General features: G+C 38.9%; 1 long non-coding RNA gene across 1 annotated transcript in view; it reads right to left on the reverse strand.

Moving 5' to 3' along the window:
- Positions 1-18,662, reverse strand: part of LOC114081378 (uncharacterized) — a 118,181-nt gene that overhangs the window by 25,136 nt on the left and 74,383 nt on the right. Inside the window, exons 3-4 of the long non-coding RNA XR_011704083.1 lie at positions 17,840-17,963; positions 15,957-17,177 (exon numbers count right to left, since the gene is read on the reverse strand). This is a non-coding gene — a long non-coding RNA (uncharacterized lncRNA). The remainder of the gene's footprint in view (positions 1-15,956; positions 17,178-17,839; positions 17,964-18,662) is intronic.

The following is an 18,662-nucleotide window of genomic DNA, read 5'->3' on the forward strand; positions in this document are numbered from 1 at the left end:
ATGCGTTGGCATTACTTGAGGCCTCGGAAATTCTCTTAAAATAAGTGGACAAGTAGCACATAGAGGGGTATTTCTAACTTTCAGCCCTGGTTAGGTAATGCCCCCATAGAGAATGCTTTTTGCCTGGATACCTCTCACCATCTGGAGTTAGTTTTTGGTCCCTTCCTTGTCTTTCACCATTTCTCTGCTTCAAGTTCAATCAATGGTTCCTGTCTGCCTCATTATTTTCCAGAGCCTGGTCCTCATCCATACACCAGGATTTCTCAGATGAGCAGCCAATGAGCCAGTGCCCTACTGCCCAGACATCTCATTACCTTCTGTCCTCTGCTGCCCAGCTGTGACTTCTAACGGAGCTCAGTTCAACTCCCTGCAGGGTTGTACAGGCAATTACTGTCCTTGAACCCCAAGCTCTATAATTCATGATCAGATCTTGGGAGAGGCAAATGGCTTGCTTGATTTTTTTTTTTTTTTCAGTTCCTGCTTATATGACTAAGCTTTGCACTCAAAATGGGAAACTAGGCTATGGTACATCTGTAACATTTCCTATGGATAAAAAACATTTATTGTACATCTTTCTATAGTTCCTCTTTACTTTTTATGTTTAGTAATTGATACATTGTAATCCTGTTTCTATGAATTTGAAATAGCTCTTATGGACTTTCAAAAGATTATTCTAAAAAATTTGTCAATTTTCATATCATATTTACTGAAAATGTTTCTGAGAGTAAATTCCTAATTTAAAAAAGGACAAAGTTTCACTAATTGTATGAATGTATTGTTATCTTATACAAACTATGCTAAAGCATTCCAAAATTCAAACAACAACAACAAAAAAAATGGTCAATTTCACAAGGCAGAGTGGTGCATTCCTGTAATACCAGCTACTGGGGAGTCTGAGGCAGAAGGATCACAAATTTGAGGTCAGCCTTGACAACTTAGTGAGACCCTGTCTCAAAATAAAACATTAGTAGAGTATCTCTGGGTTCAATACTCACTACTGCTAAATAAATTTTAAAAATTATTAAAATAAAATTGTCAAACCCTCCAGAAGTTAAAAGTAGCAATTTTACATTTTCATCTTAAAAATGATCATAAAGTAAGGTATCTTATTTGCACAAACACATAGGACAGCTAGAAAATAATACACAAGGGAAATAAAGGTCAAGAAACTTATTGGCATTATTGTGCCTTATGGCAATTCAATTTCCACTTATATGGACTCTGACACCAAGTTTTGATTATTCAGTGGTGATGATCCAGTTTATAAATTGTACCTATCTTTTCCTATTCCTGTTTTTGTTAGGTTCATCTCTGCACTACTTGATTGCTCAAAATCACTTTTGTAATAAAGTAATAAAGAAGTATAGGCCACAGCTTAGGAGGTTGAGGCAGGAGGATTGCAACTTGAAAGCCAGCCTCAGTAAAAGCGAGGGATTAAGCAACTCAGTGAGACCCTGTTTCTAAATAAAATACAAAATAAGCCTGGAGATATGGCTCAGTGGTTTAATGCCCTTGAGTTCAATCCCTAATATCCCCCCAAAAAACTGGAGAAAAAGAAATACAGGCTAGAAAACAGAATACGGGTTAATCAATTATACCCATTTTATTATCTCTCTAATACTTGTTTGGAGGAAAATTTTAAATCACTGAACAAAGTACACTCTCTGGAGTCCAAAAACTGTGTAATTACTCTTTTCCCAATACTAGAAACAATATGGGAGTTGTTTTTATATCCCAACATTAGCAAAATAGTCACAGAATCCAATTCTCAAATATTGAGTTTTAAAAGATTTCCTAGCTAACATGGTATATAAACAAGACTATCCAAGATCCTAGCTAGTTGTCTGCAAAAATCTTGGTCTAAATCCTATGAGAGTGTTTACATTTTAAGTCTATGCGTTATTACTATCCAAAAGGATATTTGAAGAATCAATTAATTTTTTAGAATTTAAATAATTTTTAAAATAAAACATTTGCCTTCTCTCAGCAAGTTTTAACATTGCCACGTTAGTTTTCTCAATGTTTCTCCTTGTTCCTTCTCATTTCCATCTCAACCCCACTATCTCTGACCCAGATCTCCACCACCAGATTTGTACATGAGAGAATGGGGAAACATGTGGAGAAGAAGGAAGGGTGAGGAGGAATGAAAAGAGCCAACAGAAACTTTTACTGGGGCCAGAATTTGGAGATTATGCTGCAAGCTAAACATAAAGCAGCCAAATTGTTTATTTTGCAGTTAGTGGAATTTTGTTCTTCAATGTCAAGAGGCAGGAGCCAAAGTCAAAGTTTTCCCAAGACTTAAAATAAAGATATCCTTGATCATGTACACAATCTTGGAATGCTTGTAGGTTAGAAATGATGTCCTTTACTGGATGGATTTACAGGCCAAAATGCAGTCAAGCTTTGGAGGCTCCCTGGCTCCAGCTACAACAGTGAATGAGGTAAGTACAGATTTCCAAACCACATCTTTGACTTGGCTATGAATGCTTTCTGTGGTCCAACCCTCTCCCTAGATTCAAATGATGGTTCCATGTTCTTATTTATTTTAGTCGGTACTAGAGATTGAACCCAGGGGTGCTTAACCACTGAGCCACATTCCCAGCCCTTTTTATTTTTTTATTTTGAGACAGCATCTCACCAGGTTGCTTACAAGCTTACTAAATTGCTAAGGCTGGCTTCGAAATTACAATCCTCCTGCCACAGCCTCTCCAGCCTCCAAGATTACAGGCATACATCACCACGCCTAGCTGATTCTATGCTCTTTGAGATGCTGTCACCTAATGAATTTATTTTCTAAATCGGTAAAGGATAATGAAAAGGTATACGGGAGTCAAAATATGTAAGGTGTTAAATGCCATCCAAGAAAAATCAGTTTCCCTTTAGAGGGAACTATAAAAGTTGTTCTTTTTTGGGGATGGGGGGGGGGGGTTAAAACCTGGGCCTTAAGCATACCACTGAGCTCTACACCCAGACCAACAACAGTATGTTTTTAAATAGAATATAAGTGAGGTTAGATTTATTTTAGAAAGATACTTTTCAAGATGCCAATTTTTATGCCTGTAATTGCAGCAACTCAGGAGGCTGAGGCAGGAGGATCTCAAGTTTATATGAACCTAACAAAAACAGGAATAGGAAAAGATAGGTATAATTTATAAACTGTCTCAAAATTTTAAAAATACAAAGGTTGCCAGGTGTGGTGATGCACAAACTATAATCCCATAATTTGGGGGCTAAAGCAGGCCAATCTAACAAATTCAGTGAGATCTTGTCTCAAAACAAAAAATAAAAGGGTGATAGCTCAGCAACAGAATAACCCTGAGTTCAATCTCCAGTACCATGCAAAAAAAAAAAAAAAAAAAAAAAAAAAAATCAAAAGGAAAGATGCTAATTATTTTTCAAAATAAATTTAATACAACACAAAAATCTCAACAAGCTTTGTTTAAAAAAAAAAAAACAACCTTGATTAAATGGTATTTAATTCACTTGGAAAAATATAATATGGTAGGAAAATTTAGGAAATCTTTGTAGGAAAAAAGAAAAGGAAAGGAAAAAGGCAGGAGGATTGCAAGTTCAAAGCCAGCCTCAGCAACTTAGTAAGGCCCTAAGCAACTCAGCAAGACACCATCTCTAAATCAAATATAGAAAGGGCTGAGGATGTGGCTCAGTAGTAAAAAGCCCCTGGGTTCAATACCTAATACCAACCCCCACCAAAAAAAGGAAGGAAAAAAAAAAGAAAGGAGAGCAAATTAAAATGTGCCCTACCAAATATTAAACATACTAGCAAGCTACTGGACCCAAAGAGACAGGGCATTTTTATAAAATTTGTAGCCAGAATGATGAAACAAAATAGAAGCCCAGAAACAGATGCAAAATATGTACTTAAGAGCTGGCATCTCTAATCATTGGAGTTTGCATTAAACTATAAATAATATGAGTAAAGCTGACCAACCATTTAGGAAAAAAATGAAATCCAAACCACTGTCTCATACTTCATGCCAAAGAATTTCTGAAGGGGAAAAAAAATGTAAAGCTTAATTATAAGTCATGAAGCCATAAAATATTAAAAGAATTGTATGTGATAAGGAATTTCTACCTGCTAATTAGAAAAAAAAAATTTAAAAAAAGAATTTCATTTTTAGCCTGGCCTGGTGTGGTGGCACACGCCTATAATCCCAGTGACTCATGAAGCTGAGGTAGGATGATGGAAAATTGGAGTCCAGACTGGGCAACTTAGTGAAACCCTGTCTCAAAATTTAAAGAATGAAAATGGCTGAGGAATGCAGTTTAGGGGTACAGGGTGCCTGAGTTGAATCCCCAAGACTCAAAAAAAAAAAAAAAGACAACAACAAAAAACCCAGAAACATTGCATTTCAGCTCTGGAGTGCAGCTTATTAGTAGAGCACTTGCATAGTATGCACAAGGCCATGTGACATGCATTCAGTCCCCAGCACCACAAAAATAAAAAAGAAGTCCATTTAAGAAATTTTTTCCTAAGAAAATGAGGCCAAGATAAGAGATATACATCAATAAATCTAGAAAAACATTCAACATATTATTCATAAAAGTAAAATAACCTGAATGATCATGAAAAATAAATTGTCTAAGGGCTGAGCGTTGTAGCTCTGTGGTAGAGTTCTTACCTCACAAGAGAGAAACTATATCATTAGACAAGAATTGCAGGACATAATGAAAAAGCTGCCCAGCAGGCAGTTGGGGATAGGCTGGAAAATGAGCCTTGGAGATATTGGTTAAAAACATCATCATGACTTTTAAAAGCACCTGTAATTCTCCAAGGAAAATGTTTGCTATGTCCAAAATGCTTTTAGAGCTCTTATCATACTAGGCTTCCATTTTCCCAATTAGAAGGGATTTTATTTCCAGAAATGATAAGCATCCGAACACTTTCACTCTGTCGCATACAATGGATCAAGCCATCCCTGCTCTAAGTCCAAACTCTTGGCCTGGATCTACTGGCACTACACTGGGACCACATGATCTCTGACCACATTCTCTATCGGTCTCCTTGTTATTTACTGTGACTCCATCCTTCTGACCTTTCCAGTCCTTAAATATGCTGAGTTACCTCCCATGTCAGAGCTTTGCACATGCACTTCCCTTAGCTGCAAAGGTCCTCCTTGGCTTATCCCATGGAAATTTGGGTCATAATCCCAATTACCATAATCTTGAATATTGAAATCCCAAAAGATCAAAATCCCTAAAATCTAAAATCCTTCAATTATAAAATCCCAAAAGATCAAAATCCCTAAAATCTAAAATCCTTCAATTATAAAATCCCAAAAGATCAAAATCCTGAACATATAATTCTGGAACAAAATATTAAAATTCACTAAAAGACACTTAGTTACATTTTTTAAAAGGAGATTTATTTGAAAAATATCTAAAACCATGACACAACGCTTCATACATAGGCCCTGTTACACAATAAAATAGGTGATAATACTATACATATTTTTGGAAGCATAAACACTTAGGTATACTAATGACAGTCCCATGGGTACAACAGTTATGAGCAGATGAACCATATCCATACAGAAATGGGTCAAAAAGTAAAAGGTATAAGTGCATATCATGTTGGTAATTGTGTGCAACCAGCTTTATAATTTTGGTCATCTGAAAAACAATGAAGAACAAGGCTTTTGGTGAGATTGATCAAAAAACATTCTGGGTCACAGCATTGCCTTTGGGTATATACATTATAAGTGTATGCACAAATGTTAAAACCTTCCAGGCATGGTGGCACATGCCTATAATCGCAGCAACTGGAGGGAAGAAGGATTATAGGTTTGTGGCCAGCTAAGCAATTTAGTAAGACCCTAAGCAACTTAATGAGACCCTGTCTCAAAATAAAAATTAAAAGAAAAAAAATGAACTGGGGATATAAGTCAGTGGCAAAGCACCCTCGGGTTCAATCCCCACTACAAAAAAAGAAAAGTTTAAACTCCCTCAATAAATCAAGAGATATCTTTTTTGTACATTTACATTTGTGAAAAATCAAATTTTTACAGATCTCAACTCTTTGAGTGACTACATATGCAATCTGCATGAGTCAATTATAAGCAGAGAAACCAATCTTGAGCCCCATTTCTAAAGAGCAACCCCTACCCATATATATCACTCTATCACATCATCTTATCATATTTCCTTTACAGAATTTTCCTCTATTCAAGATTATTTTTTACTTGTTCATTGGCATTTTTTTAAGAATGTAAGCTTCATAAGAGTGATCATGTCAGCCCAGCACATAAAATAGAGCCCAACATAAAGCAGGCTTTATTATGTTTATAGAACGCAGGATTGAGGCATTTATAGTAAGAAGCACTAGGTTTGAAATCAGAAGATCCAAATTCTATATAATCTTAGCTCAGTAAACCTTAATTTCCATTTCTCCAAAATATGGCCAGAAATGTTTATCGTGAAACTTCAATTATTCATTCATTCTTTCGTTTAGTCATCAACAAATGTTTCTCACATACCTTCTGTGCTCTAGGTACTAAGTTAGCTGCTGAGGATACAGCTATAAATAAGAAGTTTAATCTAGTATCTGAGACAGTCAAGCTTAGAGGCAGTTACAAACAATACTACTTCTATCAAAAGGACTAAGCAAAACAAAAAAAAAACAAAGGACAGGGCTGGGGTTGTAGCTCAGTGGTGGAGTACTTGACTAGCAAGTGCAAGACCCTGGGTTGGAATCCCAGCACTGCAAAAGAAGAAAAAAAGAGGAACAAGCATAGAGTAATTTAAAACCAGTAGGAAGGGTATCAAATCCATTCTTATAGAACCAGGAAAGGTTGAACAGCCGTAGAAATCAACATGGCAAACTAAGACTGGGCAGACCAGGGGAAAATGGTCCAGACTGAGGGAATGATATGTGCAAAAGCCCAAAGGCAAAGATGAGGTAGAATGAGGAACTCCCTATTATGACTAAGACTAGGAAGAGGGAGGGATGGCAAAATTCAAGGCTGGAGCTCCAAAGAGAATCCAGGTGATTATGGGCTTAGGCACCATTGTGGACATTTTGGAGAACTTCAGTAGGACCAAAGCAAAGAAGCCTTGGGGAAGTGGGGAGGTCTATGAGGGCATATCAGGGGTGATTCTAGAAACAGAAAGAAGCCTGGGCTTTGGACATGCTAATGGGTTATACTCCACACTCAGAGTGATGGGCGGCTACAAATGGACTTTAAGATGGACAATGACCAGTCCCACCCAGTAAAAACAATGAAGGGAGAGAAAATAAGAAAACAAAAGGGTTGTTCATTAAACCAGGAGAAAAGAAAGCTGTGGCTTGAATTAAGAGCCACAGTGGTGATGAATCAGAGAGAGAAGTTCAAGAGATACTTTGGAGAAAGATTTGTTGCAACAAGGTGACTCATAGGGAAAAGAGGAGAGGGAGGTCTGAAGGACCCAGGGTCAGACCTGACCACCTGGAATGCTGTTGGTGTCATTCAGGGACACAGGAAACCCAGGAAGGGGAGCAGATTAGAGAGAAAGATGACATGTGTGATACTGAATGTAAAAAAAAGTCTCCTAAAAATCGAAATTGCTGGCTGTCAACCCATGTTGCTGGGCGTATCTGTATGATAGGGGATTCCACTGATAAATCTTTAACAATAGCAGTCGTTTCTTAACTCAGTAGAAAGATAATAATTAATGGATAGAATTTCATTGATCTTAAACTCTTTTATAAATTTTTCTTAAATTTTGGATTCTGCTTCTGCTTTTTATAACTACCTGACTCAAGACAAAATTCCAAGCTTAGTGATTGTTTGAGATTGAGGTCTGCAGGAAGCTAAGAGTTTCAAGTGCAGGATATGTATACAGAGTATCCTGAGGATCAACACTTCTAGAAGGACATTGGAAGCTGGACCAAGTGAGGCAGACACCAAGGGTAATATGGGCACAGTGACCACCATGCACAAACCCTCAGGGATTTCTGGAACTGAAACAACTTGTCAGCATTAGCCCAGACTGGATGGAAATGACCAAGCCTTTATGCCCTTTTCAGAAAGCCACTGGCTGGCATACTTGGGCAAGGCAGTTTTCTACAGTGGGCGCAACCCTGATAACCAAAGACTGCCTGCTAACTGCATTCCCAAAGCTGAGCCAGAATAATTCCTTAGTGAAGTGAAATCTGAGCAGTGTACAAAGTGATTATAAGTCATCTGTTACTTCAATATATCAAGACCCTCAGAGGACATTCTGATGGCCAGAAGACACACAACCCTGAGCAAGTGAAAAAGTTCTTCATTTCTACAAACATTTGTCAAGCACTGGCACTGTAGCAGTGGTTAATCACACACATGGCCTTCATGGAAATTTTAATCTCACGAGGGAACCAGTTCTATCTGTCTGTCTATCTATCTATCTATCTATCTATCTATCATCTATCTATCCATCCATCCATCCATCCATCCACCCTAGGAATTGAACCCAGGGATGCTCTACCACTGAGCTATATCCCCAGCCCTTTACATTTTATTTTGAAACAGGGTCTCACTAAATTGCCCAGTCTAGCCTCAAATTTAAGATCCTCTTGCCTCAGCCTCCCTAGTCACTGGGATTTATAGGCATACATCACTATACCCTGAAGGAAACAGTAGAATATAATTGTGTCATTAAACAAAGGACTTCCCCATAGAGATAAGTGCTCTAAAGAAAGTAAATAAAAGGTGTCTCATTACACAGAGTGCCCCAGGAAAGCTGCTACATTCCTTGGCTCATGGCTCCTTCATCTTCAAAGACAATGGTGGCATCTTTTCTCCTCTCTGATCTTTGCCTCCTTTGTTTTCTCCGACTCTGATCCTCCTGTCCCCTCTATATAAAGGCTGTGAAATGACATCAGACCCACCAAATCACTAGGATTACTGTGCCTGGCTGTCTTCAGTATTCACCTCTCCTACTCATATCCTAAACCCCCACACTTCCCACCCTCCATGCCACCACCAACCAGTGCAGGCCTATGATAATCACAATTAATTAGCTCATTCTAGAAGCCAAACACCTGCAATTACTATCTTCATGTCCAATTCCTATGCCAGATGGACATCCTGAGCCAGGTATGGAACCTTGTTTATCTCTGTAACCCAGTGCTTCACAGTCCCTGGACCACAGCAGGTGCTCAGTAATGCCTAATGAATGAGTTAATGAATGGAGGAGTCTAGTTATAACCTTCTATAGTTCTATGAATCTACAAGGGTAGGAGCCCTATTAAATTCTATCAAAGGAACATATTCTGATTGTTTGTAAAGCAGTTGAGGTGCTATAAAAATTTACAATGATGGCTCAGTACATCCCTGAGGAGCGTTCTGCATCCCCACAGCCTCCTTAGGCCTCCTAAGCCAGAGCCACACATAGTCATAGACATGCAGTTGCAAAGAGGGCATCTGGGTAAAGTGGCAAGGAGGCAGGTGGTATAGCACATAGTTCTTTGCAACTTTTACAAAGGAGAATCAAGTGGTCCTGTGATATGGCTCTCATTTTTAGTTAAGATATATTTTCTCTCTTTCAGCATAATCTCATTTACTCTCTACCACCAAAAACATTTTTAAAAAGGAAAAGCAAGATACTGAGAAGGGCCCTTCTCTATGCTCCCCATTCGAGTGCCTGCCAAACCAATTAATACCTCCTGAATGTTATCTCCCCACTATGTTAATGTTATGTTAATAAATGCAATTAAGATAACATTCAGGAGGTGTTAATTGGTTTGGCAGATGTACATGAATAAGAAGTGCAGATATTTTGCTTTCCCTATTTATGGAGGCAGGAAGTGACACAAAGTTGGACAAAAGGAAACTTAATTTGCTTCCAGTCTCTTTTGATACCACTTAGACATTTTCTGTTAAGTAATATATGGGATTTTTTAAAAATGCTGATTTAGATGGTATTACAAAGATGAAGTGATTGTTAAATGTTGCAAAAACACTGAAATTGTCTCTTGCCATAAGAATTAACTACATGATGCTTACTCTCTTTAAAATGCTATATATGCCATATACGCCATATATACACACACACACACTTTCTTAAATGTCTAGAGAATATATGCAAATTAGCGCTTATGCTAATCTACGAAGCAGATTGTTCCAGAGGACTAACTCCCAGACTATTCTTGATATAATTATTTTTTTAATGTATCCAGTGATTTAAGAGTTAATGGTTCTTTTATTCTAACTTACTACAACATGGTAGGTTTTATTTTTGTGTTAGAAATGATACATACATACAAAACATTGCACCTTACTTTGCAAAACAGAAGTGCTTCACTGAAAGGAAGCCTAGGTTTATATAGACTTGGAGTAAAGAGATTCAACCGTCCTGCCATGGAGGACACTATGTTCATTCCTGGAACGTGGCATTTGTGAGCCCATCACAAGGCCTTTGTCAAGCTTAGCTTCTTCAGCACTTTATTAGGATCCACCTCAAATAAGTGTCCCATTGAAATTTGAGGTGTGACAGGACACCAGTGCACCACTGAGGTTCCTTCCTATGAACCAAATGAGGAGATCTAACCTGAAACAGTACATGAAATGTTGATCAACCTAAACTCCCAACAAATTGGAAGCACATTAGGTCAATTCTAAGAAACATCTGCTGTGGTTTAGATATGGACTGTCCTTAAATCTATCTATGGATTTAGAGATGGGGACCTTGGGACATGATCAGGATTAGATAAGATCATCAGAGTGCAGCCCCCATGATCAAAATCTTGTGGCTTTATAAGAAGAGGGAGAGAAACCAGAAAGCACACATATGCCTGCTCTGTCTCTTGTCATAGATGCCCTCTGCCACCTCAATACTCTGCAATCAAGAAAGCTATCATCAGATGTAAACCCTTGAATCTCTGTGAGTTAAATAAACCTCTTTTGTTTATAAAGTTTCCCAGCTTCAGACATTTTGTTATAGTAATGAAAAACAGACCATATGCCATCTGTGTAATGCACCCACATTTTAAGAAGGGCATTGAAAGAAGAAAAGGATGAAAAGAAAGAGGAGAAAGACCACATTATATTTTATGTTTATTGAAAGATTGAAATCTAATTTCACAAATGGTAAAATGTACCTCTTAAGAATATTATGTATTAAAAAGAAAAAAAGATAACAGAGTAAGAATTCAGTACACAGACACCTGATTGTTTCAAGTGGATTGTTTTGATTCCGTGTCTACTGCATAATTACAGGGAATTTACCGATCCTTGAGAAATACATGCAAGTTTTTCTGCTAAACATCCATCTGTGCTCTCAACTGTCCCTTCAACACTTTTCTCAATAAAATTTCTTTGTATGTTAAGTGTAGAGCAATGAGATTGTTACTAGCTTTCAACTTGCAAATGTTGGTAATTTCTTAAGTGATAAAGTGTTACTGTTAGCCAGATGCGGTGGCACACACACTTAATCCCAGCAACTAAGGAGGCTGAAACAAGAGGATCCCAAATTCTAGGCCAGCCTGGACAATTTAGCAAGACCCTAAGTATCGTGGTAAGACCCAACCTCAAAATAACAAAATAAAAAGGACTGGGGATGTAGGTCAGCGGTGCAGTGCCCCTTAGTTCAATCTCAATACCAAACAAAAGGCGGGGGTATTATTGTCATTCTCCATAAATAATAAACTGTTGAAAAATGATTGCTATTACATGTCCATGCAATATGTGTGTATGAATGTGTTTGCAATATTTTCCAGTAAGAATCATTGTGGCTCAAATTCTTTAAATTTTATAATCCTGGTTTTCCTTTCTAGGCTAGGGAAGCGGAGAAACCCTCCCAAGCATATTGACAATGGCTCAGAGTTTGAGGGCAGTTCCTTTCTGGCTTACGGTTTGGGTTGCATTGATGACTTGACACAAATTCCCCTGAGAACCCATTCCTCAACTCCTTTAGGGGAATGTTGCTCACTCTGGGCATCTCTTCCCACAGTACCCCCAAAGCACAGGAGGCCACCTGAAAGCAGCATCATGCAATAAGATCTAATGCTTAAAGCAGTATACGCCCATCCAGAGGTACACAAACATTTGCAGTTTGTTCATAATAGATTATACTCTATATTTTTCCTGAAAGTATTGGAAGCATACATTGTGGCTGAGACAGAAAATAGGTATCAGAAGGTTATGGACTGAAATATATCCCTCCAAAGTTCATATGATGAAGCCCTACACCATAGTACTGAGGGCATGACTTGTTTGGAGGTAGGGCATTTAAAGACATGATTAGGAGGCCCTGAGGCTGGGCCCTAATCCAACCTCACTCATTCCCTTACAAGAGGAGACACCAGGGATATGTGTACACAGAGAAGAGGACAAACAAGGACCATGAGCAGTTAGCCATCGAAAGTCAAGGAGGAAGGCCTTAGGAAAAAATAACCAAACCTGCTGACACCCTGATTTTGGATGTCCATCCTCCTGAACTGTGAGAAAATAAATTTCTGTTGCTTAAACCACCCAGTTTGAGGTAAATTGTTATAACAGCCCTCCTGAACTAAGTGATTACTTAACACTGAATGATTGCTACTGGTTGGGTAGGGCTTAGGAATTGATACCCCAAATCCTGGCACTTTGGCATGCTGAACCAAAGCAGCAGCCCCAGGGTCTCTCTGGCCTTCCCCTGACCCTCTGTCCCTCCATCCTCTTTCCCTCCTAGGAAGGGGCTCTCTCTGAAGTTTCCCTGTGTACATAAAGGCTGGATCCTCCAGAAGATTAACTTGCAGGAGTTGACGCTACACCCAGAGCCCACTCACCTTCCTTAAAAATCATTTGCTCTCCCATTAAGTGGAGCTCTCCAAGTTCCGCTTCCCTCTCCCCTATGAAAAGAGTAGGAAGGCTTCAGCCATCTGGTGCATCCTCAAGTCTCAATTTGTCACTTGGTGTGCCTGTATGTTGATAACTTTGTGCACCTTTTTTCTATTAATCTGTCCATAGTCAGCTCGTTTCAGCAGGCTCAGTGATCAACCCTCTTAGGGTTGAGGGTGTGCCCTGAGCCCCTAGAGCTCCCTATACCTCTGTGTTAAAGCGGATTTGAGCAAAGGCAAACATGGCCTGGAAAGTAGCACGGCAGAACCCATGGTAGGTATTAGCCACTCCTCTTCCACAGGGTGAGATGAAAAGATCTAACTACTGTATGAAACCTGCACATTAGAACAATCCCAAAAGTTCTTCGGTAGGAAAAAACTTGGTCTTGAAGGTACGCTTATATTCTTCTTCTGGTTAAAAATAGAAGGAATGCCAGGTATGGTGGTGGTGCACATCTGTAATCCCAGCAATTCTGGAGGCTGAAGGAGGAGGATCGCAAGCTGAAGGCCAGTCTGGGTAACTTAATCAGACCCTGTCTCAAAATATAAAATAAAGGGGCTGCAGGTGTAGCTCAGTGGTAGAGCATTTGGCTAGCATATTCAGGGCCTCGGTTTAATCCCCAGTAAAACACACACACACACACACACACACACACACAGATGCATGAAATGTAGTCTTTGTCAGGCTCTTTAGCTTTCAGAAAAGAATGGCAGTCATCATCTGAACGTTACTAATTAGTAACTATTACACACAACTGAATAGAATCAATAACACAGAACTGCTGCTTTCTCGTCAGAAAGACCAACTTAGAACTAATAGTATTAGTAGGAAATTAGTACTTTTATGAATAAATGAATCTCATTTGATGATTTTTTTTCTCTTTTTTATTTGTATTTTTTTAAATATTTGTTTTTTAGGTGTAGATGGACACAACACAATGCCTTTATTTTTCTGTGGGGCTGAGGATTGAACCCGGGTCCCACCCGTGTGAAGCAAGCGTTCCACCGCTGAGCCTCAATCCCAGCACCTATTTGTATTTTTGAAGAACATTCACTTTAGCTTCATTTCTCCCTGCAAAGAATTCTGGAAAACCAGCAACCCTCTCTGAAGAATTTGTGGCCAAAAGCCATTAAGTCTGCATCTCAGTAATCATGCAACCAGTTGCTCAGGCCCCAAACCTTGGTTACTTCCTTTATTCTTCTCTTGCCCTCACTGTGTCCAATCAATCAGCAACTCAGCTCTACCTGCAAAATGTCTTGAAATGTGTCCACTTCTCTCCTCAGTTGGAACCTCAATAATTTCTCATCTGCACAAAGATGACAGTCTCCTACTTGCTTTGTCCACTAGGTCTCTGTTTCTACCATTTCAAACACAGAAGCTAAAGTATGTTTTGTTTTCAAATAAAGATTTTTAGTAGAAATTGGAGCATGCTTATTTTTAACACTCTGAAATGTTTTAGATCCCCATGTGCATTCACCTTTTTTATATTCTCCTTCCTTAACCCTGAAGTTCAGCTCTAGCTTAAAATATGGTGTTCATCACCTCCAGGGATGTCTTCTTTCTTTTACAATACTGTAGATGGGTGTGTATTAGTCAGCTCAAGCTGCATAAGGAAATACCACAGACTAGAATTCTGGAGACTGGAGTCCAGGATCCAGGTGTCAGTAGAGTAGTTCAGCAAAATGCCACTTTTCCTAGCTTGCAGATGGCCCTCTTCTTGCTGCATTCACATGTGGTTTTTCCTCTGTGTGCATATGTGTGGGAGCTGGGGGGGGGGGGCAGAGACAAAGGGGGGCGGGGCACTATGATATCTCTTCTTCTTTCATAAGTCATATAGGCTTAGGACCCCATCCTTATGATTCATTTAACTTTATTTATCTCCTTAAAGGCTCTAAGTCCAGGGCTGGAGCTGTAACTCAGTGGCAAAGCGCTTGCCTTGCATTTTTGAAGCACTGGGCTCGATCCTCAGCACCACATAAAAAAATAAATAAATAAAGACATTGTGTGTCTATCTACAACTAAATGTGTGTGTGTGTGTGTGTGTGTATATATATATATATATATATATATATATATATATATATATATATATATATCTAAGTCCAAATGTAGTCACATTGGGGGTTTGGGCTTCAGCATATAAAGGGGTTTACCAATTCAGTACATCATAATATGTATGTATCCCTAAGATAGACTGTGATTTAAAAAATGATCTAAATGTATCATATTTACCTCAGCTAATGAAACTTAAGGAAGTTGCAATTGGAAATCATCCATTTAATAGCTGTCCCTTCTTCAACCCCAAATTCTCATTTGATCAATCATATTTTCAAAAACTTATGGGAAAAAATATTCCTAAATTCTGCTTTTAAATAATCTATAGAAGTCTAAATTACAATGTAGTAAGACTTTTATCATGTGACTTACGCAAGGTGATGGGAATTGAAATTACATACATTTTATATTCTTCATTTCTATTTCCAGGTATCTTAAATCTCTCCTATCTGAAGTAACTGTCTGTAATCATAAAAATTAAACTTTAAAATGTTTTTTAGAGACATCAAGAACTTTATCTCCCAGCTTTTGAATAAAAGACAAATTTATTTTTTAAAAAACAGAATTTTTATTTAAAATAAAGTAAATAGTAAACTGGCATATTCAAACCTTTTGACTGGTCAAGTTCAGTGTAATGACACGAATAAGTTCTGATCTATACTGGCACTGGAGCCATCATATTTTCATTTTATAGTCAATTGAATAATTTTTTTTTCATTCCACCTCTCAGAATTTTGTCCTTTTGAGGCAGGTAAACAACTCAGCCCCATCCATATTGTCTCTCATTTAACAATCTATCTCCGGCGCATGCTCGGCAGTTACCAGTGACCTCATGTTGTGGACACATTTTCAGTGTATGTGTGGCTGTGTATGAAATGCTACATTTTCCCATTTTGCTCTCCCCTTTGATCAGCAACCTTGTCTTGTTTCCCACTCTCCCTTGCAACTCTAATCATTTTTTACTCCTTTCAAACCATCGGGGAAAACATAAACAAAAAAACAAGGTCCCTCAAGAATACTTTCCCTTCCCAAAGCTGCTAGCTTAGAAAATTTCCATTTTATTTCTGCCTGAGTATTTTTGGTTTAAGAAGTTTTCTTTCCTACCTGGACTAGACGAGTGTACATCAGGGTCCACTGGATAGTCCTGCAGCAGCAACATCTCCAGACACAGCAATATCTCCAAGCCCTCAGGCATCGCAGTGGGAAGACCAAAGCGTTTAAAACTCATTTGAGTCATAATCCTACTACTTCCTGGCAAGATACCTGTGACAATCACTAAGCTACTCTGGGACTCAGTTTCCTTACTTATAAAATGGGGATTATAATGATATCTAATTTTCATGGTTTTAAGAATTAAATAAATTTGTATACGTGAGTATTCCTTGAGAAGCATCTGAGGCTATTTTACATTGCTATAGCAAAATGCCTGAGATCTTATAAAGAAGATAGTTTTATTTAGCTCACAGTTCTGGAGGTCCAAGTACATGATACTGTCATCAGCTTCTGGTAAAAGCCTCCTGGATTAGCAGCCCATGGAAGGATTGTGTAGAAAAAGATGGTAATCAATCCAGTCCCATGATAGCAAGAAGTTACTTTCTCAAGAAAAGCACTATTCCCTCTCAATGACCTAATCAATTCTTTAAGGCACCAACTCCCAACACTGCCACATTAGGTACCTAGACACAGTGTGAATTTTGGTGATAACAAACCACATTAAAACCACAGCAAGAGTTGGGCTAGGTGATGCACGCCTGTATTCCCAGTGGCTTGGGAGGCTGAAGCCGGAGGATCAAAAGTTCCAAACCAGCCTCAGCAACTTAGTGAGACTCTCTCCCCGCGCCAAAAATAAATAAATAAATAAAAATAAAAAAATATTTCTTAAAGTGGCTCCAAAAAAAAAAAAAAAAGAGTGGCTCAGTGGGAAAGTGGCTCAGTGATTAAATGCCCCTGGGTTCAATCCCTGGAACTAAATAAATAAAACAAGCATAATGCAAGGATATTAGTTTTTGTTTAGTTTAACAAACATTTCTTTAATAACTAATAGGATAGCAAACTCAAAGGAGTATAGTTAATATAAACACATTCAGAGGGTATACGTCTGAAGAACTAGAGACCACAGCCTGCCTAATACCCCACTCTAGCCCATACTATGCATCTGAAAAAGAGACCCAGTGTTGCCATTTTTTTTTCCCATGTAAAGCTAGAACTGGACATCATGACACACACCTGTAATCCCAGTGGCTCAGGAGGCTGAGGCAGGAGAATTGCAAGTTCAAAGCCAGCAACTTAGTGAGGTCCTAAGCAACTTACAAGAAGACCCTGTTTCTAAATTTAAAAAAAAAAAAAAAAATGTGGGAATGTGTCTCAGTGGTTAAGAGCCCCTGGTAAAGCTAGAAATCAAGATGATTTTTATGTAAAATCTTCCAATTTTTAAATGTAGAAATCTAATTTTTAAAAAATGCTACAAACAATATTTTTCTACTAGCCTGAGTTGTCCTACAAACCTCAAATTTGGCCTGCTGTCTGTCACATACTCTGATTGGCCTTAGGAATTCAAGGAAAAAATGCAGTGTGTGGTGAACACTGGAATGCACTGCCTTATCCCCCTTTGAGAAATAGATGTGCTGCCCCCGCTGCGGGGAGTGCTCTTGGCCTCTATAGTTATTGCTTCAGCTGCAGAGATGCCTCACCCCTTCCTGGGTGGCCCATAGCATAGCCATTGACTGGTAAAGGCAGAGATACAAAGGCCTGACCACTTCATTCTAATTTGCAATAACTCTGAAAGGCCATCCTGGTGCCAGAGGGCTTCTCAGTGCCAGATGAAGCAGTTGCTGAGTTTGCGTCAGAGTTTGTCTTCTCCGTCAGCCTGCTCCTTCCTGCCCCCTTCTTCTTTCCATAGGTGAGTGTTAGTTTTTCATCACTATGATGATGAAAACTTTTGTGACCAAAATGCCTGACAAAAACTAATTACAGGAGGAAAAGTTTACTTTGGCTCATGGTTTCAGAGGTCTCAGTCCATGGTCAGCCGGCTCCATTGCTGTGGGCCTGAGGTGAGGCAGAGCATCATGGCGGAAGACTGTAGGGAAGGAAAGCTGCTTCCGCCCATGGCACCTGGGGAGCAGAGAGAGAGAGCAGCATAGAAGAGGCTGGGGAGAAGATAAACCCATCCAGGGGCCATCCCCAGTGACCTACCTTCTCTAACCATATCCTAGAAGCCTTAAGTTACACCCAGTAGTCCCAAGTATGCTGGAGAACCACCAGCAGTTTCATACTCGTAGAGCTCAAAATGTCATTTGTAGATTGCCATGAGATAAAGTTGGAGAGAAAGTTTTAAATTAAGAACTTGCGGGCTGGGGTTGTGGCTCAGCGGGAGAAAGCTTCCTTAGCATGTGTGAGGCACTGGTTTCGATCCTCAGCACCACGTAAAAATAAATAAATAAAATAAAGGTATTGGGTCCATTTATAACAACAACAACAACCAAAAAAATGTTAAAAAAATAAAAGAACTTGGGCTTGATTCAGTAGACAATGGGGACTGCTTCAGAGGTTGACTTCTCCCTCAGGACTGAAGATATTTTTTTTTTCTACTTATTGAACACTTGTTCTTACTTTCTTCCAACAGTCCTTGAGAAGTTCCATCTGTTGTCATAATTTAAAATCTAGACATGAACACTCAGCTCAGCATCTCCACTTGAATGGCCCACAGGAACCACAAAGTCAGCATTTCCCAAGTCAGGTTCATTAACTGACTTGCCTATACCTCATCTTTCTGAATTCCCTACCCTGGTGAATATTAACACTGTCCATCCA

This window comes from Marmota flaviventris, chromosome 13 (assembly GCF_047511675.1).
Source record: "Marmota flaviventris isolate mMarFla1 chromosome 13, mMarFla1.hap1, whole genome shotgun sequence".
Classification (NCBI taxonomy): Eukaryota; Metazoa; Chordata; class Mammalia; order Rodentia; family Sciuridae; genus Marmota; species Marmota flaviventris.